At 33.1% G+C, this 24855-nt stretch overlaps 1 protein-coding gene across 2 annotated transcripts in view; it reads right to left on the minus strand.

The window, feature by feature from the left end:
• LOC143255206 (GTP-binding protein Di-Ras2-like) overlaps positions 1–24855 on the minus strand; it is a 46121-nt gene that overhangs the window by 17267 nt on the left and 3999 nt on the right. Inside the window, exon 2 of one of the 2 annotated variants that reach the window (XM_076510497.1) lies at positions 5071–5147. The exons of the other annotated variant lie outside the window; for it this stretch is intronic. The gene's annotated coding sequence lies outside the window, so the exon portion shown is untranslated. The remainder of the gene's footprint in view (positions 1–5070; positions 5148–24855) is intronic. 2 annotated transcript variants of the gene reach the window in all.

The raw sequence follows: 24855 nt of genomic DNA on the forward strand, positions 1-24855 counted from the left end.
TTATCTATATTGCTTTGTTTTTAATATCTGTACGTACAAGGGATATTCTCGTCTTGGGAATTCTATATTCTCGGTCTGAACACACCCTTATATTATCAGAGTATATGAAAAGCTTGCGTTATAAAGACTGTTACATACCTTTCCAAATACGATTAACTTTTGTTGGCAGAATATCATGAAACACCAAGCAGTGAACGTACTCCTAATACATGCATTTCTACCGTATCTTTATAATGGCTGTGACTTGTTAATTTGTGTATTAAAAAATAATTTTAATATAACATAATAAACGCTGGGTAACAGAATCGACTGTCACAGTATAAACACCCTTCTATACAAATTATTATACCAGCCATGCCCTTCTCTTCAACACTATTTTAATATAATTTTATTTCTGTTATAAAAGGTTGTTTTTTATTTCTTTCCGGCCTGTGAGTATATAAACAAAAATAAGGTGGCAATACTGACGTTTCGACGTGTGCAATAATCTACTTGTTTACAGCTAGAAACAGAAAAAAAAGCGTGCACTAAAAACTGTGCTTGTTTCGGTGGAATACGCTCAACATTTCGCTTTTAACTTCTTACAAATAAAGTATTGTCCGTGTTCAAACGTTGGTGTCTTCATCTTGCTTCTATTGAAACTTCCCACAAGAGCTTTCAGTGTGGTTTGTATGAATGTGAATATTTATTTACTTAGAGAAACGTGGTAGTACTACTGCCTTTAAATACATAAACCTAACAATATTAATATGATATTGTGTATTTAGTTGTAATTAGAACTATAAAGCCGACTTGAATCAGCAAAGCTGTCTATTCTCTTTCTTGTCAAATTATAAGTCTTGCTTAGAAAGTTTTATGTTGGAATTATTGTATGCATAAGCAAAATGAAACATATGTGGCCTACCGATAGAAAAATTATTCTTGAAGAAATGTGTAAAAAATTGAGTACAATTATTTACAAAAAACATGGATAATAAAACTTAATGAGGGACTTACAACTAATCTCAGGGAAGGGAAACTAACTGAGGAGTAGCAAATGATAAGGAAAGATGAAAGATGAAACCATAATTGCAACAACATTACGATTAATCTCGGAGATAAGGGATTTTGCATAAGTTTTTTGCATACAAACTGTAAACCAGGAGTCTTAGACAAATAACGTATTTGTAATTTATTGGGGTTTCTGTTTGCGTTTTTTTTTTCGCAAAACTACAGAGGGCTATCTGCACTGGCCGTCCATAATTTAGCAGTGTAAGACTAAAGAGAAGGCAGCTAGTCACCACCATCCAACGCTAACGCTTGGGCTACTCTTTTACCAACGAATAGTGGAATTGATCGTTACATTATAGCAACCCAACGGCTGAAAAGGCGAGCATGTTTGGTGCGACTGGTATTTGAACGCCTTAACCCATCTGTTCGTGCCGGGCCTATTGGGGTTTCCATGAATATTTGAAATTTTCTATAACGGCAGACGGACATTTAATCTACGAGTAAAAGTTGCTTCCAGTTTTAAAACTTTGCACAGAATTTAAGGTTTCACTGTATGCGCCATGATTAATGTATATTATTTCTACTTCGCGATCCTTTGGCATAAAATCATAAGTTTATGTACTGAGTTTATATTTTCTTTTTCCAGTATTGTAAATTACTTTGTTTTTTGAAGATTTTTGCACTTACAAAATAGCATTTTATGTTTAATATTCTCACTTAACATCAGATTGATGGGATTAGCATGAAATCTGAACATATGACCGGGAACTAATTTTCGAGTATCGTGAGATCAGTGATCAGAATGCTTGTTTGTTTTATTTTGAATTTCGCGCAAAGCCACTCGAGGGCTATGTGCGCTATCCGTCCCTAATTTTGCGGTGTAAGACTAGAGGGAAGGCAGCTAGTCATCACCACCCATCGTCAACTCTTGGAGTACTCTTTTACTAACGAATAGTGGGATTGACCATTACATATAACGCCCCCACGACTAAAAAGGCGAGCATGTTTGGTGCGACGGGGATGCAAACCCGCGACCCTCAGATTACGAGTCGCACGCCTTAACCTACCTGGCCATGCCGGGTCTAGGCCAGAATGCTAATCGGTATATTAGTAGTCTTATCACTGAAGATATATTGATTGCATATTTGCCATTTTATGGTCATAGTAACATATTAACATACTTTTAAAAACTTGAACAGTCAATATCCAAGAATACAATTCACTGTTGACTTTGAATAAAAATTTAGATTACATAACGTTATTGAATATATTGTGAACAATTCCGTTAATGGGCAAATGGAACCGATTACACATGGCCACTTCATTTAAGCTAATCTAAAATACAGAATACAGAAAGAAAGACTGGCAAACTGTCCAGATACTGAGCAGTTATTTGTAATTAGTTTATAAAGAATTTATAATTCGAGCCTCTGTATTGACTTCCATGAAATCTTACACCTAACAATGTAGGTGTATTGAAACTAATTGAACCTAACAACAGGAGCAAAATAGTTTTGCTTTTTATAATTTGTTTGATTACTGAAAATTTTAACTCCAAATTTCTGCTTTTATAAAATCTCAATCATACAAGAGAATGGATGGATGATTTTAATATGATGTCTGTTTTTTAAGAGTTGAGATGCACTGAATATCCTTCAATAACAAGTACACATTCAATGACCTTCGTTACTTGCTGTACATTCGTGGTGTGTTCTACTATGCTGACATCTTTGAGAACCATGTACGATTTGTTCAACAGCTGTTCACTATTATAGCTCGATAGTTAAAAACGATAATGTATCAAATTTGCACTGGTAAAACCAAAGACGCCATTTTTTGGACACAGGTATGAACTTAATAGACACAGAAGAGTGGTGATGACCAACATTTATAGAGCTTGGTCATCGCATTAGATAACCAATATAGAACATTGGTTTTAGTCGAATTCTGGATATATTCAATAATGTAGTTACAACCACTTCATTAAACTCGTACTGTGTACCGATGCCATAACAGAGGCATCAGAGATGTACCCTAACGACTCGTAAAGAGAGAAGAAAACAACTAAACGTACAGTGACTTATGGCAATCTTTGTCGTCATTCTTAAATAATTACTGTACAGCAGTCATAGATAAATTAACTGCAGTATCAAAGAAATGGAGATATTTCCATACTCTGTACATAACAGTATTTTCTTTAACTTCTTCTGTTTTATGTTCAATACACGGAACATTGGATTGATCACCTTAACTGTTGTTAAGAAAAACTAATGTTCTGTTTAATGTTCGTAATGTAATCAGTAGTTTTAGAGCCTCAATCTAAAGTTGCCAGAAATTTGTTAAAGAAAATGGTAATCCATGGAAAAATACTATTATTATTATTATAATTAAAACATTTGAGGCTCGGACATTCGGATTTAAAAAATAAATTCTCTTATGTGTCTTACATAAGCCGAGAATATCTCAGTTTGTGAAACACACAAGTTAGATATACGAGAGATGATTGGTTAACTTGAAAATTATTAGACTGCAGACACAGTGCTTGAAACCTCAAGACCTTTCATAACTAAGTAGAAAAAAACTATGTTTAGGAATGTCAACTCTTATTATAAAAATAAAGTGTACATAATTTACCTACAGGAGAAATACAAAAAAGTTAAAAGGCCAAAATCTCTGACAAAAAAACCTCTTGAAATTATAAATACTTTTTTTATTAAATCAAGCTATCTACTTAGATCGGTACAATAAATTATTCCGATAGGTAATGTAATTAACGTATTATACTTGAAAACTAGAGATATGCTATGTCATAACATAAAAACTTAAAGTTGCTATAATGAGTTGATTTATATTTTAAGAATTTTCGCTGTTAACGGTATTTTGGCCATAATCCCAATAATATACCACACAAATCGCCTAGCTTAAGATATTAGGGTTAAACTAAATCCAAACACTAAGTTAACAATGAAAAATAATCATCAAAATAAACAACTAATAGAAGTAAATAGGTGATACAGTAAACAATTTACTTAATACACCAAGTGGCTAAGGCGCATTTCTCGCAATCTGAGAGTTAAAGGTTCGAATCCCGCTCACACTCAACAATTTCACCCTTTCAGTCGTAAGGCGTTATAATGCAATGGTCAGTCCCACTATTCGTTGGTAAAAGAGTGGACCAAAAGTTAGCGGTAGGTGGTGACGACTAGTTACCTTCCCTCAAGCCTTTCAGTACTAAATTAGGGAGGGCTGGCAAAGATGGCCCTCGTGCAGCTTTGCGAAAATTCAAACCAAATCATAAATCTAATCTATACCATCACTAAAAATACAAAAAACAGAAAATAGAATACAAACTTACTTACGAGGCATAAAAAGTAAATGTTAAGTTCATACTACATGTAAACCTGGGATTGAACCAACAAATAATATAGCCTCGAGTGTAGTACGTCTGATGACAAAACACTTCTCAAAACTTTTTATATAGCACTCAATATCAAGCAGAACAGAGCTTGAACAGAACATAAATCAGAAGTTGTTTATTATAAGCCCCAGACAAGAATTCCAACTGAAGTTCTAAACTATTTGACGTTTTCCTGGTGAAAGAAAACAGACTGTGGTGATATTAAAGAAAGAAACAACAAATAAATAACAGAATTTTGTGTCTTTATCTTCAGAGGAACGATAAAACATGTTTGAAAACTTATACGATAAAATGAATCACATGAGAAGGAAAGAAATCAAATGGAAAGATCTGATAACCTTGCTTTGTAACAAATGATAAGGAAAGGTAGAGAACGTCCAAGAGAGAACGTCAGGTAACTGATATCCATCCTGAGCTACCTGTGTGCAGTTAAAAAACCCTCGTATTATCTTACAGCTATCAACTGTGTTCATCCATTCTTTACAACAGTATCATAAACTATATAATAGTGTATTTAAACTAAAACAAAAGGAGTTGTCAGGATCAATAACATTTGAGGGAAAATTTACTATCAACTGAAAAACACCTTATGGTGTGTTTAATAAATATCAAGAGAAAATGAGGAATTATTGCAGGTGTAATAAATAAACAGCAAAACTTACCGCCACAGTCCAAACGATTCATGAGTAAAACCAGCCTCACAACGAATGGATATTTGGATAGAATAGCTATTTCTCTTCTGTGAAATTTAGCAGACAAAATCACATAAACACACTGTTTCACACAATTGCCATCATAAACAGTATTAAGGATAAAGAACATGTTAATTTAATTTTAGAGTATCCAAACAAACAACATCCTAGTATTATGTTTACAATTACAGGATAAAATCACTCAAATTTATCTTTTATAGATTCATGTATCAACAACTTTGGTTATTGTCTAGAAATAGATAGACACGTATCATAAAACAACGTAGACAGAACTATGTAGTCATGTTAACAGCTTGATGCTTATTAGATATAACGATAATGTGATAAACAGCTTATTTTATAGGTTTTATCATATTGCCAGTGACTATTATTGTTTTCATAAAGAAACAGAAAGTACTGAAAATGTGTTCTTAAAATATGCTTATTTCTCATTGCTTAATAATTCTTAGTTAAATGTGTTATGATGTGCCTAAACAGGTCATACTGCACCAGTCCTCCATTAATACAAGAAGAGACAGTAACTACCCACACATTTCAGTGTATATATCTTGAAAATCATAACTGATAACTGAGATTTTGTTTCCAGATAAAAGACAGGATTAATACACCTCATTGCTACTATGTTGTTTATCACTGTGTTTGTTCTCGATGTGGACGAGATTATGTGGGATAAACCAGGCGTCGTTTAGAGCAGCGAAAAAAAAATCACCTGAAACCTAGTGCTAGTAACTTTTGGAACATCTACAAGTTTGTGGACCAAACATGTGACGTAGCTTTTGATAATAATAGTAAGAGAAACCTCTGGTATGCAATTTCAACAAGAAGCAAGATTTAAGAGTCAGAAAATTAAATAACAAAACCCTAAAGGTGTTGATTAAGCTGATGCTACTTGTACTAATCTGCTCTTGAAAGAGCATGCGCCCATCATAAGATCATAAAGACAACATTTCTCTGGACATGGCCCGGCATGGCCAGGTGGGTAAGGCACTCGACTCATAATCCGAGAGTCGAAGGTTCGAATTACTGTCACATCACACATACTCGCCCTTTTAGCCTTGGGGATATTATAATGTGATGATCAATCCCACTATTCGCTGGTAAAAAAGTAGCCCAAGAGTTGGCGGCGGGTGGCGATGACTAGTTGCCTTTCCTCTAGTCTTACACTGCAAAATTAGAGACGGCTAGCACAGATAGCCCTCGTCCAGCTTTTCGCGAACTTCAAAAAACCAAACCAATCATCTGGATAATAGCTTTTGGCACATAAATTATGGCAGTGAACAAACTAAAATGGACGTAATAAAAATGTTCTTTCCAATCAAACGTTAATTACATGACGTATTTCTTTCTCGCGAATAAACGACACAAACAGTTAAACAAGTTTATTTTAAATTTCAGTATTGCATTTACACTTTAAATATTCAATAATGTAGTAAAACTAACCATTTAGTAGTCTACTACACTTGTGGCAAGATTTATTCGATACTTGAAATAACAATTTAGTAAATTATAACAGGTTTTTATAGCCAATATATTATTTATTAGTAGCTTAACGTCTTGTAACCAATTAGTTATTTATTAGTGGCTTAACGTCTTATAACCAATTAGTTATTCATTAGTGGCTTAACGTTTTATAACCAACTAATTATTCTTTATTAGCTTAATGTTTTATAACCAATTAATTATTCATTATTAGCTTAGCATATGTAAATCAGTTCTCAAGACCTTTCGAAGATGCGTCACAAAACAAAAGTAATTTAAAATGTATCACCAACATACATACATACAAGGAAAGAAACACTGTTTGAACTACACTTTCATTAAAAAGTAATTAACCTATAATACCTCAAATTAAGATTATATATATAAAATCAACGATATTATTTCTTTTGTATACTAAACACAAACCATCTTCTGATGATTAAAAATTTCCTTGCGAGTAAATACAGTACTTATTTTGCAAGGTTTGATAATTTAACTTTTAGGGTTCATGATGTCTTTACATGTTTGTATTTTATGTGTTTTCTTTGGACTAATTAAACAATGTAACTCTTAAGGTCTCTGATTATGTAAACTGTGGGAAATATTTGTGTATGTACGAGACCAAAATCAAGAAATCCAATGAGATTAATTCTTCTGTTATATCGCTCAATGATTGTAACCAAATTAGATGCATATTTGACTATAGAGCATTCTTGAAGAGAATGAATGGTTCAACAAAGGCGAAATCAATCAGGCTTAAGCGAACAGCTGAATTATCATGTCTTTATGCGCATTCATATTTACGAACTTTTATTTCCATTACTTCCATTAATTTAAATGAAGATCCGAGGTTTAGTATTGACGTTAAAGTCAGTAACTAAGTAATCACTTGGGTTTTATTCCTATAAGTTTTCCAAGCGAAAGTTATAATATAATGTTATAATAGGTGAGGTTTACATCCTACAATTTAGCAAATAAATGTTGTGTTTTATTTATTATATTATAGCCAATAATTAAACAATAGCTAAAGTTCATATCCTACAATTTAGCAAAGAAATGTTGTGTTTTAGTTATTATATTATAGCCAATAATTAAACAACAGCTAAAGTTTATATCCTACAATTTAGCAAAGAAATGTTGTGTTTTATTTATTATATTATAGCCAATAATTAAACAACAGCTAAAGTTCATATCCTACAATTTAGCAAAGAAATGTTGTGTTTTATTTATTATATTATAGCCAATAATTAAACAACAGCTAAAGTTCATATCCTACAATTTACCAAAGAAATGTTGTGTTTTATTTATTTCTATCAGAAACTGACTCATAATAAAATGCATACAAATGACTGCTTGTAACAAAATTCACCAACCTATAAACCTAGAACTATACTTTGTTCTTTACTGACAACATATTAGTTCTTCCTATACTGATATCTTGATTTATGGGCCTCTTTTATATCTTCCACTCCCTTTTATTTTCTTTCTGTTAGACGTCTTTCTTTCATACTTCTCTCTCAACCCCACATCAAAAAGACCCTTTCACACCTGTTTTCCGTAATTAGAATAGCATTCATACAGGGTTCCATAAACTCCAGAGTGGATAAGAAAGACGGTTCATCCGTCTGATAATTTTTAACCACCTTATTTCATTGGGGCCTTACCAAAAGTCGGCCGCTTTTTAACGTGTCACAACACTAACCGACTCCTTAATCTGGCCTGGCCAGGTGGTTAAGACATTCGACTCGCTATCTGAGGGTCCCGGATTCAAATCTTCGTCACACCAAACATACTCGCTATTTCAGCCGCGGAAGCATTATAATGGTTCACTCTATCCCACTATTCGTTAGTAAAAGAGTAACCCAAGCGTTGGCGGTGAGTGGTGAAGACTATCTGCCTACTTTCTGCTAAATTAGAGACGGCTGGTACAGAGGGTTTTTATTTATCAAAAGATACGGCACATTTTTGGCCCATAAACTTGTAAATGTTCCAAAAGTTACTAGCGCTAGACTTCAGGTGATTTTTTTTCGCTACTCTAAACGACGCCTGGTTTATCCCACATAATCTCGTCCACATCGAGAACAAACACAGTGATAAACAACATAGTAGCAATGAGGTGTATTAATCCTGTCTTTTATCTGGAAACAAAATCTCAGTTATCAGTTATGATTTTCAAGATATATACACTGAAATGTGTGGGTAGTTACTGTCTCTTCTTGTATTAATGGAGTACTGGTGCAGTATGACCTGTTTCGGCACATCATAACACATTTAACTAAGAATTATTAAGCAATGAGAAATAAGCATATTTTAAGAGCACATTTTCAGTACTTTCTGTTTCTTTATGAAAACAATAATAGTCACTGGCAATATGATAAAACCTATAAAATAAGCTGTTTATCACATTATCGTTATATCTAATAAGCATCAAGCTGTTAACATGACCACATAGTTCTGTCTACGTTGTTTTATGATACGTGTCTATCTATTTCTAGACAATAACCAAAGTTGTTGATACATGAATCTTTAAAAGATAAATTTGAGTGATTTTATCCTGTAATTGTAAACATAATACTAGGATGTTGTTTGTTTGGATACTCTAAAATTAAATTAACATGTTCTTTATCCTTAATACTGTTTATGATGGCAATTGTGTGAAACAGTGTGTTTATATTATTTTGTCTGTTAAATTTCACAGAAGAGAAACAGTTATCCTATCTAAATATCCATTCGTTGTGAGGCTGGTTTTACTCATGAATCGTTTGGACTGTGGCTGTAAGTTTTACTGTTTATTTATTATATCTGTAATAATTCCTCATTCTCTCTTGATATCCATTAAACACACCATAAGGTGTTTTTCAGTTGATAGTAAATTTTCCCGCAAATGTTATTGATCCTGACAACTCCTTTTGTTTTAGTTTAAATACACTATTATATAGTTTATGATACTGTTATAAAGATATCAGTTAGATGCTACGGGTCTAGTATGCTGAAGTTTTAAGTCTGATTCAAAATCAAGGATTACGATACATTCAGACAGTTGGTACTGCTCAGTGTAGTCTGAAATAACAAGTTTAAAAATAATGTGCTCAGATCATCCTACGTCATCTTGACAATTTCTATAATTTTTTTTATTTATTTTGTGCTGTACTGTCACAAGTAATAAAATACACGAGTGAAATGTTTATCTTTATAGCTCCGAAGATTTAGGTTTTTATTTTATTTTTAACACAGCCTAATGAATCCAGTTTTGAAATCTTCGTGATTCTTGGAATCGATGTAAGATAATAAAACATAAAGATAAAAGTAAGAACATTTACGACTGCAACACTTCCATAAGGTAGACTTGATTCTTAAATTTGTCTACTTCACACGAAAAAAGGTTTACACCTTATTAGCTTTTACTATTTGTAACATATTTGTATATCATATTATGTATTTGACCTTAAATGTATCTTTACTGACATTTTGAGTTGTCTACGGTAACCTACATCGGGTCGTAGTATATGTTTTGCTTTTGGCTGGCTCAACAAGTTCTTATTCTACTTGAATGAAGTAAGTCAAGCATGTGATATGTACAGTGGTCATTAGAATATTTGTATAACGCTAACACATGACAGTGAAATTGATTCGATTTAAACATTATATACTTTTTGTGGTTCGAGTTATTAATTTTGACTTTTATAATTTCATACACTAGGTAGCTATTTATAAAGGTCCTCGGTGGGTCAGCGGTATGTTCACGACTTACAGACATAAATATGACAGAGTTTTCATAGTTTTTCAACACATCACTACTCTCAAAGTGAAGGGTCACTCTCTTGTTTGACCTTCTTTGCTTAGGCCACTGTAACATATGTTACCAACATTCCACAAGGACTACAACCACTCTTGTATCTTGTCCTGAACGTATTGTAACCTCTTGGACGTTCTCTACCTTTCCTTATCATTTGTTACAAAGCAAGGTTATCAGATCTTTCCATTTGATTTCTTTCCTTCTCATGTGATTCATTTTATCGTTTTAGTTTTCAAACATGTTTTATCGTTCCTCTGAAGATAAAGACACAAAATTCTGTTATTTATTTGTTGTTTCTTTCTTTAATATCACCACAGTATGTTTTCTTTTACCAGAAAAACGTCGAATAGTTTAGAACTTCAGTTGGACGTCTTGTCTGGGGCTTATAATAAACAACTTCTGATTTATGTTCTGTTCAAGCTTTGTTCTGCTTGGTATTGAGTGCTATATAAAAAAGATTTGAAAAGTGTTTTGTCATCAGACGTACTACGCTCGAGGCTATATTATTTGTTGGTTTAATCCCAGTTTTACATTTAGTATGAACTTAACACTTACTTTTTATGCCTCGTAAGTAAGTTTGTATTCTATTTTCTATTTGTTTGTATTATTAGCGACATTATCGATTAAATTTATGGTTCGAATTTCGCGAGGGCCATCTGTGCTAGTCGTCCCTAATTTAGCACTGAAAGATTAGAGAGAAGGCATCTAGCCGTCACACCTACCGCCAACACTTGGACTAGTCTTTTGCTAATGAATAGTGGGATTGACCGCCACATAATAACGACTCCACGACTGAAAGGGTGAACATGTTTGGTGTGATATGGATTCTAATCCGCAACTGTTAGATTGCGAGTCGAACGCTTTAACTACCTGGTCATGTCGACCTTGATTAGAAATTTAAAGCAATATAGAAACCAAAGGTAATAAAAGCTTCTTAGATCAATTACGTAAGCTGTATCGATCATTAATGTTAGGAAGCCATTATGCTGAGACGAACTTCGATATTTCAAGGATCTTTTTTGTTTGTATTTTTTTATGTTTTCTCATTAAAAGTTTTTGCTTATTAGAAGTTTCCCGAGAATATATACAAGGCTCTTTGATATAGTCGTTCTTAATTTTGAATAAAAAACTTGAAGGAAAGAAACTGATTAGTAAAATTTGCCGCTAATTTTAAGTCACATTTTTGTGACTTCATATTGGGAATTGATTGTTACTCTTATAACTCACCCATAGCTCCAAAGTGCCTAATCAAGAGGCCACACCTGATCCAATCGATGTAATAAAGAATTATAAAGCCCTTAAACAACTGTTTTATTTTAACTGCCTGGTCATGTTAACATCTCATAAAAATAAATGGATGGCATAGCATCTTATAAAAATAAATGAATGGTAGCATTGAATGATAAAAACTATCATGAGAGGTCTTATCCATCTTAACATAAGTTTCAGGTTTAGATTATTTCTGTTGCCTCAATTTTCACATCAAACATTGATCTAAAATCTTAGATTAAATTTCTACTCCTCAAAACTAATTTAGGTACAAACGGAATGTAAACCATCCAATGTCAACGTCACCAACACGGCTACTTTTATCTGAAATAGAAAGACTATAACACGTAATTTTGGGACTAAAAACACAGATTTCACACACATAAAAATCAGGATTAATGAGGATCCATATTCGTTTTACGTCGACGTTCATACCTTTACTTCAATATGAATCTATTTTTGTTAATTTTGTTTCATTGTGGTAAACGAAATAATAATTTGATCTAAGTAAGAGTGTTTTTTTTCTTCACGATTTGTAAAAGAAATATTAGGTATAGAAAAAAAATAATATCATTTTCATACAGATTGTTTGTCGAGCGTCCTAACCATCTGGTAACGCCGGACCTACGAGGGTCGAACCCAGTCTTTCAGCCTTTTAAGTCTGTACTCTTACCACTGTCCTACCGTGGGAACCAAATGATTTAACCGATATGAGAATTTTTCATGAACTGACATATCCAATTAACTAAGTAAATCCCTACCCAAAAATATTATGTTCGTCATGATAATGTAATGAAATAAACATCGTTTTAACTCAACCTTATTTAGCAAATAGGAGATCAGACTATAAACAATATCAAGGCTTTAAATACAAATTATAGAAAGCGGTTTATTTTTAAATGCAAGTCTTAGTAATTAATTATCTGTATATTTCAACATCCATGTTCACAAAATCAGTGGAAACTATTGCTTAGCTAGAATATATCTCACTGATCATGCACGCGTTATAAAAATTTCGTACTTGGCCAGTTCAATGGTAGTTCTATAAAATGAAAATTAAGAAATTCATATCGAATGCAATTGAACCGCTGAATTTCCAAGCCTGGAAATTTCTTTACCCACCGTTTGTTATGGACTAATAATTATTTTCCTTAGAAAGGCATTTATTGTTACAAAAGTCTTCTAAGCTTCTGTCACTAATGTAACACATCAGAAAAACCAAAAACTCCTTATTTATAATACGTTTTGACTCTGCTCTTTACCTAACGAGTCGAACACCAGTCCGATCTCAAGCTAGAAGACAATCCTTTCCAAGAGAGCCTTGCGAACACTAGAGACATAAAGCTGTCCTGATATAGAACGTGTATTTATAATGACACTGTCATAGTAACGATGTTTTTCTTTTAACTCATGAAGAATATTTAAGATGATTTGTAACAAAAGCTGTCGATAAATTACAGTACTAGCACGAGAAATATCTTCTAGGCAAAAGATGACGTTCTTACAGAATGTTTTTTATGACATATAATTCCGCTACACTGAAAAGTGAAAAGTAAATTTAATTCGTCGACAAGGAAAAGGATTGAAACTGAAATATCTTAATACATTAATGCACAGGCAAGTACGTTTCAATTATTATAAATTCACAAATTTATAAAAGACATAAAATGTTATCTTATTTAAGAAAGTCACAATGAGCTACCAGTTACTGTCGCTTTAGTTCAAAGTCCCGTAAATGTGGGACTTTGATTAATTCAAAATGGCCGAGCTGTCGTCATTGTGACATGCAAAGGCAAGGACTCACTTGCTCTAAAGGATTGCTGTATTTCTTAATGGTATATATGTATTACTTAATGGTATGTTCTTGTGAAAAACAAAACTGTGGTTTAAATTAATTGTGTTGTTAATTCGTGTTTTACAATCATAAGTATTTTTCTTTTTCTGTTCTGGTAGTTTTAAACGTATGTTTGTCTTTGTTTTCTTTCTTGTTTTTACAAAAAGATTTTCGCTTTGAGAATAACAAGTTGTTGTTTTTTATGGTAAATACTTCTCTTTAAAAGTTAAATCATATTCATGAGTTTCATACGAACAGACACAAACACACACAAACCAAATAAAATAAGCTTCCCTGGCATAAGACCAATGGATTTAATATAATAAGGTTATTATATGTTTCTAAGTCCACTGAAATGTAAGTTGTTGTTTTTTTCCGCTGTAGAGACTACAAGTAGATATAAAGTGCATGTCGGTAGATTTAAGCCATGCTGCTGTGTTCCATTATAAGAGCATACATTAGAGTTTATAATATTACCGGTAAACAGGAATTCACATCGACGTTCTAGCTTGTAGTGCCTTTGAAGACTACAAATAACTGCTAGAAATACAGTTAGACTAATATTTACTGCTGTGTTCCCATGGAAGGTAGTTCAGACTTTTAAAGAAATTTTATTATTTAAATGTATTCACCGCAGTGTTCCAGTTTGAAGTAAAGTATGTACGAATCTGGACTTGGGTTCGTTAAAATAATGCGCCGCATAGCAATGATAGCCCTATGTTTTTCAATAATATAAACTCTAGAACAATTATGTTTAAAAATATTCTAATATTCTGCAGTTTAGACAAAACTAACGTGAATTTATTTGGAATTCACAAATATTTATAGTTTAAACTAGGATAAGGTTATGTATACATAAAGTTATGATAAATAATGAAAAGGAAAATTCATAATAAAAGTATAATGTGAAGTAGTTTAATGCTTTGTTTGTTATAAACAGATGCAAGCCAAAACGAAAATTAAAAAAACGCTGCACCAATTGAAAGGATTCTCAGAATACAGGCTATAATGGGGGATATATAAATGTATCCTAGGTTTTGGAGGTGATTGCGGAAGAACGACTCACTTTGAGGTGGGGATACGCCGTCTATCAATTTTAAGTCTGTTTGTCAGTCTTATATAAAGAAATGAATATCAACAGAAATAATAAATATAGAAATAGAAATTAGGAGAGCTAGATGTGGGTGCTCAAGCCCGCAACGTCCCACATCTATATCACCCTTCACTGCCTGCAGACAGTTGTGAGAAGGTGACTGCTCTCCAAAGTAAGAAAGAAGAATAAAAATAAAAATGAAATTGGAGTTAAAGTAGTTAGTTTATATAACTGGTTGAGATCCTTCATACTAGTTTAATTCGTCTACTGGGATAGTAATTAATGCCTTACCACCATAATGGGGACTATATTGCAACTTCAAAAGATAGGTTTATTTCACAAAATTACTTATTCCCAAATGGCAGTACCTTATTTTTATTTTTATCTGCATTTTTGCATTTAATTTCTATTTTTCTTCTTCTTTACTTTGGAGAGCAGACACCTTCCTACAACTGTCTGCAGGCAATGAAGTGTGATATATAAGTGAGAAGTTGTGGGTTTCAGCACCCACACCTCACTCTCCTAATTTCTATATCTATTATTTTATTTTGCATTGCTGTTCCTTTATTTTGTTTTTTCATGTGAAACTGGCAAACATAGGTTAAGACTGATAGACGGTGTATCCCCACCACAATGTGGGTCCTACTTCTTCAGTCACCTACATAACCTAGGATATATTTTATATCCCACATTATATTACCTGTGCCCTGGGGATCCTTTCAAATGGTGCAGCGTTTTTTATTTTTGTTTCGGCTTGTTTTTGTTTATAACAAACTAACATCAGTCAGAGGTTTGGATTTACTGTTTTTTAATTCAGTCCTTTATTTTGAATTTCTTTTATTTTACTTAACTCTAGAGTATTAATATTATATATATACCTGCGATATGATAATATCTTGTTTTAAAATGTTACTTTATAAAGTAAAAAGGACTACAGTAAAAAGCACTTCTGTAGAATGGAGTACACGTAAATGTCAACGTATATAATTTAGAATTGCAGATAAATACAATATATAATGTACAGTACCGTTGTAGGATTCACAACCGTTCGACTTTAAAAGGTATGATAAAACTACTAATACAGAGGTCCCCCGCTGGTACAGCGGTAAATCTATGGATTTACAACGCTAAAATCAAAGGTTCGATTCCCCTCGGTGAACTCCGCAGATAGCCCAATGTGGCTTTTCTATTAGTAAACACACATACACACACACTAATATAAGGTATACTTGTATACTGGGATTCACAACAGTGCTACTTTTAAAGGTTGTTTTCTTTGAGAAGTAAGATAGGACTGCCATTATAATGTATACCTATATAATATGATTCACAACAAAGTTACACTGTAAACAAAAACAAAAAAAAACTTAAGGTTACATATAACTATAATGTTTAAATATAGACTGTAATTCACACCAATGTTACACGGGTTCTGAGATTTGAAACAATATTATACATTAACTAAGTTAATGTTACACAGTAATATAGTAAGGATTTCATATAACAGTTCATAATTAACAAATACAGCTGTAGGTTAGAATCTGGAACAATGTTACGCTGAAGAATGCTATGATGTCACGTAATAATACAGTCGACACTAATACATCGAGCGTCACAATAATAGTACACTGTAAATTATGCATGATGGGGTATATTTAGTAAATACGCACATATAAGTATTATTTAGAACACAACTGCAGGTGTGCCAGACTGTTGAGGAGCTACTATGTATAAAATTCTACACTGAAATGAAAGAAAGGCAAAATAATGGGGTTTTAAATCCTAAATATGTAACCATTACGTCAAAGAAACACTGTAATATGATCAATTACGTCTGTCATAAGACTGAAGCATTAGGCTTACTCTAACTTTAACACTACGTTCTTTTTTCTTCTTTGTAACATTACGTTCGCTATATATGTTATCCATGACGCGTTTCACTCAGTACCAGAACTAATCAGGATGGATAGGATGAAACAAGCATAATGGTGTTTCGAATGCTATATGACAAATATAATAGACTAGCGAAAGTACCTGTCTTCGCTTGGGTTATTAGTTTGATTTATTCTAGAAGACTTTGTCAGTATGTGTATATTCGGAATTCATTTTAGCATAAAGGTATAACTTCTATACCTTTGTTGCTTCAATACGGGAAGTGATTTGTTTATAAAAGTAATCTTCCCTCTGACTTGCTTTCCGATTTTAAACTTAAATGATAAAATAAACCTCTTTAATCAACGGAGCTTCTAAATTAGGAAACTTTTTTTTCAATTTTTCTGTTTATATAATGCATTTTATACTTTCAGCACGAAACCTCTTAACAACAATAGTAGGTTATACTTTTATTGCTATGCAACATGATATAAAAGCCATTGATGGAACGCGTTGTTACCCAAATGCACTGACTTTTCTATATATTAAAAGTTGGTATATAAGGAATGACTTTTTTCTATATGGTTTTCGCTATATTGCTGCATTAAAAAGATATTTCGCAAGCTACCCTCATCAAAACGCACGTGGATAAGATAAATAATAATACTCAGGTACAGACCCTCAGGGTCCACTTACTATTTTCGCAAAATTTTAGGATTCTAGGTTCTTTCCTCTAGGAGTTATGGCAGTTACACACAGACACTCCCTTTTATTATTATAGATTGCAAACAGTTTTCGCAAGCAAAATGTAGTTATAACGTTTATTATTCTAATAAATAACGCTCCGTCCACTATTTTGTTAGTTGTATTTAAGACGGTCTGATGAGCTCTGATATTAGGCCTAAAGCGACGTCAACAATGCATAAGATGCACCTAGTGTGGCTAGAACATTACTATTCTTTTTCTTCTCAAAATAACTTAAGAAACCGAATAAAGAGTGTAAATACAGTAAGTTTGATTTTATTGTATTGTTACAAATGCAATTCAGTGTAATCACCCTTCGCCTTCGTGTTATAACAGTCATCATCCTGTTATATGGTATTTTGAACACCAATAACTGCTTTATGCCACAAATATAGTCTACAGAACATAAAGTCAAGGGTTTGCATCCTCTAAGAATTTCACTTGTAAGTATTAAAAATAGATTATAGAATTGTTTTGATAATTTATTCAAAACTGTGGATATTTTGAATTTGAAATGTGCTTAATGTCTCTGCTTTTGAACAACTCGCAGCCATATTTTGGTGAATTTCTTTTTTAAAGTTTCTCTGATGTTGGATTTCATATACAGAAAAGACCTGTAAGAACATTTTGTAATTGAACTGGTAAAAATAGAACAACAAAGAGTCTGAAAGAGTAACAAATTTATGTTCTTTGCTTTCCCCTCACATCAGTACGTATTTGTATGTGTTTGTAAGAAAGCCGGTTGTAATTTAGCAATTACGTCTCAAGACTGTGAATTCTATGTTCGTGGTTTGCGACCCTTACTTCCAAACATTCGCTTTCTACTTCTACTTCGTCATGGGTTAAATAAAAAATTACCCAAGAATTAGCGTTAAGTGTTGTTGACTAGAGCCCTTAAGTAAGTTTGAGTAAAGCTTCTGAAAACCAAAGGTTGGACCCGACATAGCCAGGTGGCTAAGGCATTCCAATCGTAATCCGAAGGTCGCGGATTCGAATCCCCGTTACACCAAACATACTCGCCCTTTCAGCCGGGGAAGAGTTATAATGTGACGGCCAATCCCAAACAAAAACAAAAAACAAACGTTGTTGACAAAAAGTGAGAAAACTTAACTGTATTAAATTTGAAACATAAGACAAATGAGATTAATTAAACTCTAAATCTGTATGTACTTTTATGTTACTTACTTAAAGTGCTGCTTGTAATAATAATATTGCTCAATAGTTAGTTCATGTTTTGTGTTATTGTAAGTTTGCGAAGTGATAGGTTCCTGTAGAAATTTTGGACATTTCCGTAGGTTTCTAAATCCCACTTTGTAATCACGTAGATCACAAATAGTTTGTTCGTGGAAATAAACCGGAGACGATTATCAGAGGCTTTCCTGATGAAACTTTCCAAACATAAAGCAAGCGGAGTTACATCCGGTGTTAACTGTACGTTAGTTACATGAACTGAAATCTCACGTCATGCTTTGAAATTGTCACGCAAGATAAACTATATTAGGTTTACACATAGTAAAAAAAAATAGGCTTGTGTTAAACCCTGGAAAAATAATACAGGAAAACTACTTTAAAAATTATCTCGAGTTATATGATAACTGGTCATTTATAGACTAAAATGGACTTTGCTTCGAATATAGATAGATTTTTTTTTCATTATTTTGTGCTCTAGAATAACTATATTCGGAATTATTGCGTGCCTGGTTTATATTCTCAATGTTTCTTATGCATATGTTAGGTAATACGTAAAAGTTTCATAGTAAACGACGTACTTTGAAAGTAGTGTACAATATTCTGTTCACGAGAAAATTATACTTTGTGCTAAGTCCTGCTTCTTTTTTCCAGACAAAGCAAAGATATTCAAAATATAGATAAATTATAAATCCGCTGTACAGTTTCTCGAGCTTCGCTTACCCGAATTGCTTACATTCTGTTTGAAAATCAATCACTTATCTTTGGATGTAGAATACCTTAGCTTTGAATAGTTGCTATCAAACATATTCAAAGACTTTACTTTGCTCAAGCCTTTACTTTAGGCCTACGCCAGCCAACAGAAATAGAAATATTATTCATTTTTAAATGATTAAACCGTTTAAAAACATAATCTGACATGTCCGAGAGTGTGTGAACTTCTACCGTTATACTCTTGTGCAAGTGTTTGTTTTTGTTCTACGATTTCCTGTTATAGAATCGAATAATTCAATTATATAAGGTGTGCTCACTGTTTTACATTATCCAGTTAAAATATGGATGTTGAGTACGATTTTGAAACCTTATTACGCCATTTTAAGTCATGTCATCAGAACTAGTCATGCCGTATCTGACGAATGTGCATCTGTGCTGTAAAGCTGTCATGGCGATTTATTCTCAACATGTACTGGTCGGTCTAAAGGCACGAGTTGGTGAGAGCAGGATGGTGGGCTGAAAAATTATTTCAGATTAAGTCCTGATGTTTCAGCTTGTATGACGTTCATTCTTTCTGCTACTTATTATATCTATTACTAACCTGCTCCAGTTAAAGGTATATTGGTAATTTTTAATTGTTGTCTCTTGAAATTTTTATGCCTAATACTATTCAAAGTAACACACATATGCAGTTGTTATTTTAGTTTGTAAGTTTAACGTTTCCAATTTAAATCAATATGTTTAACACCCAATTTTATAGCGCCCTCTATATTATGCACAATATGTTGTGCATAAACATATTGATATTTTTTTGCTTATATCAAATTGCTAATTTTTTGCTAATAATTTTTTTAAGTTATTTGCTAATCCTACCTAAACACATAACGTCTTTACATACTGCTCAGTAACTGCTTTATTTATTATTAACCCTATATAAAAACCCTACAGTGGCACAGTGGTACGTCTTCGGACTCACACCGCTAAACACCGGGTTTCGATAGCCCATTGTGTAGCCTTGTACATAAACAAACAAATAAATATATATAAGGAGATAACACTAAACTATAAAACTCACATTTCATCCTAATAATATTTGTTTTGTTTTTTATATAGATTATTAACTTCTCAATTTTGTATGTCGACAGAAAAATTACTAGAAAGGGTATCTTATACAAGAGTAGGAGACATTATATCAACGATCTGCGGATTTATACCGCTAGAAACCGGGTTTTGATACCGTTGTTGCGGGAAAACCACAGATAGCTCTTTTTTTATATCAGCGAACTTCCTTAGAAATTTGACAAATTCTACTCAGAAAACTCATATCACATAGCACTAAATAAAGGGGTAATAATCAAGTACCACTATTCGATTAGAGTAGCTGGAGAGGTTGTGGTTGGTGCTGTTAATTAGGTGTCTTCACTAATTTTGAACCGATAGCGTAGGAATAAATTACAATTTTATTGTCGGTTATTTTCCTTCATAACACGTAACGTTCTACTAGTTGATTGGTTCTTAATGATTTTCCTTCATAACACGTAACATTCTACTAGTTGATTGGTTCTTCGTGAGTTTTCTTCATTAAAGTAACGTTCAACCCGTTGATTGGTTCTTAATGATTTTCCTTCATAAAACGTAATGTTACACGAGGAATATTCTCCTTAAGCATTGTCAGGGTTGTGTACAAGGTAATGCACCTGCTTTAATTTATATATTAATTAATTAATAAAGGTTTGAAATAAGCTCTTAGTATGTTCGTACAAGAATATTCAAAATCAATAAATATTTCGTACTCAATAATGCTGTATTTAACAATCTCTGTTTGACAACCAACTAAGTGCGCATAATAAAAGTATATCTTAGTCTGGCTTTTGACAAATACGGTTGTCATATGTTGCTTTTGTTTGTCCGTTAGAATAGGCTATCTTATGCTCTGTCCACCACAGGTATTGAAGCCCAATTTTTAGTGTTATGAGTCCTCAGCTTAGCCTTTAAGCTAATGTGGGTGTCATAAAGGGAAAGCTGAATAAAGTTCATAACCACAACGATACTTGAAATGTAAAAACATATCACAAAATACATAAGTTGACACACAGAAGACATACATTGACAACAGTTTGAGCAAAAGCAAATTTTAGATGAATAATTGAAAATGAAATGTTTCGTCTTTCTAATGACCATTCATTTTATTTGTCAAGCAGATCACTGGTCTCACACAATTCTTGAATAATAAAGATATGTGCAGTTAACGACCATATCATAAAATATTTAACAATCTCTACATCCTGTCCTCTGATCCCAGCTTTCTTGTCCCCGCTAGTACAGCGGTATGTCTCCAGATTTACAACGCTAAAATCAGGGGTTCGATTCCCCTCGGTAAGCTGAGCAGATAGCCCTTTGTGGCTTTGCTATACGAAAAACACACACACACCCCAGCTTTCTTTCATCTTCAAACATTCACGTGCCATTAGACATGCCTTGAACGTATTAAAAACTGATGTTCAGCAGATATGTAAAGGATATGAAAAATTGTGTTTTTGACATAAAACTTTAGCATTTAGCACACAGTTACGGCATGCGCTAATAAAGATTTTTGGCTATAAGTCCATCGCTGATCTGTCCTAAGGTAACCATGACAACCAATTCACAACATTGAAGCTAATCACTACATCAAGCTTCTAGATATGCCACATTTATATTGTCGTTGTTGTATGTCATGGTTTCATTTTTCAAAATTTCTCTTTCAGTAAACAATTAATCTTACTGCTTGCCACATGGAGTGCAGTATGTCCGCCATATGTGGATTTTATGTATAGACATCAGGCTGCTGGTCTTGCATATGACGACAAAATATATATGATGTTAACACTATTGTCTACTAACTACCTTTTTTTTCTTTGTGTCTACTTTTATATGATTCTCTAGAATTTTTGAATAAATAAAGATACTTAAAGTACATCAGGTAGTGGCTTTCAAAAACCTAGTACCTTACTTACACAACGTATAATACACTGGGATAAATGTCTTCTGTGTCAGGAGGACAAGGACACATCTGAGGTACCCCGCTGTCCAGCTGATTCAGGGTGTGAAACAGGTGGCACACGCTATAAAGGATTTGCAAAAATTATCCTTGGCTTTTAAAACATCGATTGATTTATTGCCAAGTCCAATGGATATATCATGACTAGATGATATTGAAGGAATCCAGATAAATACCAGAGATCACGGTACCAGAAGACATAACTCTTGTAAACCAAAGGTTCAATATAACAAAACTATAGCAGGTAGAAAAAAAATGAAACATTACATGAAAAAATATTGATTTCTTCAAGTTTCACAATTGCCAAAGCTCGGAATGCACTATTTCCTGAATTGAAATGTGTTTCACCTGTCAAATACGCACAGCTGAAGGAAAGAGATGGACACAGTTCATTTCTTGAACTTAATAGGTGAGTCAGGTAATGTGCCTTAAAAGTACAAGCCAAGCCTCTCCTAGCTACATTAAGCGCAAGAGATTTAATATCACGTTTGGTTCTTGGTCGCTTTTACAATGAAGTGAAGGAAACAAAGGATGTCAGCATTATTATCGAACAGTATGACAACATAGAATTTGCTGAATTGTTGTCCTGTATTGAAGAAATTAAGTCGCATTAGTTGTCTGACTGAATAATCTGGCAAATAACAAGTCTGAGCATGTTCATTGAACAAACGACTATAAGAAATGTTGTAGAGCAATGTGTAAGAGCATCACTCAAGTTCACTGCCAGCTGCCAGTGCACTCGACTATGGGATTTTGAATGGATTCATAAATAGTGAAAACAGAAATGTGTACTTTTTAACTTTGTTTGTGCAATAAATAATCGATTATTGCCCATGTATCAAAATAAGCAGGTTTTATGAATCACTTTTTAGTTTGTTTGAGATTTTATTGTTACGTAAAAATGAATAAAAGTTAGCATAACACCAGTGTTTCGAGTTCGCAACCATAAAAATTTAATACAAATGGTTTCATTCCAAAATTATAGTAATTGTTTTTTTCAATATAGCAGACATGTCCGTCGTTCCACAAATACGCAATATGAACTTATCCATAAATTTTTATTTAGGCCTACTCTAACTGTGTGTCAACTCTCATATTTCTATCAATAAAGACCCAATTCTTATATATATCTCTACTGGACTACAAATAAACAGACCACCATGAATAACAGTTTACATGTATATAAAGTTAAGTGTATTAGTCATAATATAGCGAACGTAAATTAAGTGTGAACTGTAATTTACATAATTCCATGATTGCTGATACTTGAACAAACATTCATTTGCTCCAATTAAAACTGTTGTATTAGTAATCAAGCTTTAAGTTTATGCTAGTTACGAATAGCATAATTGCCAAAGGGTGAAAACGTTATATTGAAACGTCTTTGAGGTCTAACTGCGTCTTTGTTAATATGTCTGATTGTGCTCTGTTTTATGGCCATGCTTGTGACAATAGTCCTGCTGCGTAGTTACCATTGTTGTTACCTTTTTACCGAATGCTCTCCATAATGCCTTTAGTACAATGGGGCGATGTTTATTAACGCCCGTTTTAACAGTCTGATCGCACAGAACTCTTTAGGCGCTGTGTTTGGTGATTTGATTGGTACGTTTCATAAGGAATGATATGAATACCAGTTTCATGCCCCAGATGATTGAGGTATGCAACCGTTCAACAAATATATCGTGGTGACAGCTTATGTACACATACATGTATCACTTTTCTGTACGATGATTCTTCTTGAGTCTGTCGTGTACTGTCAGCTGAGGAACGTGGACAGCTCTTGTTCTTGACCTTTACGTTCGTAGTTTTTTCCCCTGTTTTAAGCATTGTAGTTTTCTTTCCACAGCTGAGATATGACTTCTTGCAGATCTCTTTTGAATGGTCCTAAAACCCCAAGTTAATCCATATTTCCTTGTTTTAGTGTGCTATTAAGTATAATGAATTCCTAGTTTAGGAAATTCTAAGTTCCTCGTCAGAACACATCTTTATGATCCGAATATATTAACATTTTGCATCCAAGAAGACTGATGTATATTCTTTCCAAAAGATAGCAGTTTTGATGGCGTCACACTGCTTAGGAATGATAAAAAAATTAGTTTTAATACGTGCCATTTCCACTAAAAGTTTATTTCAGGTGTCACATGACTTGCTTTGTAGTCCCTTACCTTATGTCAACTACAAATCACGCATCATTATAAGCTAATTTGATTTTAGACCTGAAAATGACTGTGGAGAAACAGACTGTTAACCCTCATCTTAAAAAAACTAACTCTTTTCTGTACCAAACTGATATATTAAAACTAAATTTATGACCAAGTTTTGAAAATTGCTGGATAAAATGACCAAAATTCGTACCAGTTGTAGAACTTTCGATTTTGGAAGCTCGAAAAATGAATATAACTTACGGTTTCACAGGCATGCAGGTGTATTTCCGAGTCAAATATAACCGTGCCAGTATTGTTTTTCACTGGCTTCCACACACTACTTCCATGTACCACATTTGTAAAAATAAAACAATTCTGATTTTGTCCCTACCAAATAAACGTTGTGTAATATATACTGCAATAACTAGTTTCTGAGGTAAATGAAATGAATAATTCTGGCGTTTTGTTAGATAATCACAAACATTATTATAACAGATTATAGCAAGATTATTACATACATCTACACTCGTTTTAACTTTAATCTAATAACAAACACCTTAG

This window comes from Tachypleus tridentatus, chromosome 7 (assembly GCF_004210375.1).
Source record: "Tachypleus tridentatus isolate NWPU-2018 chromosome 7, ASM421037v1, whole genome shotgun sequence".
Classification (NCBI taxonomy): domain Eukaryota; kingdom Metazoa; phylum Arthropoda; class Merostomata; order Xiphosura; family Limulidae; genus Tachypleus; species Tachypleus tridentatus.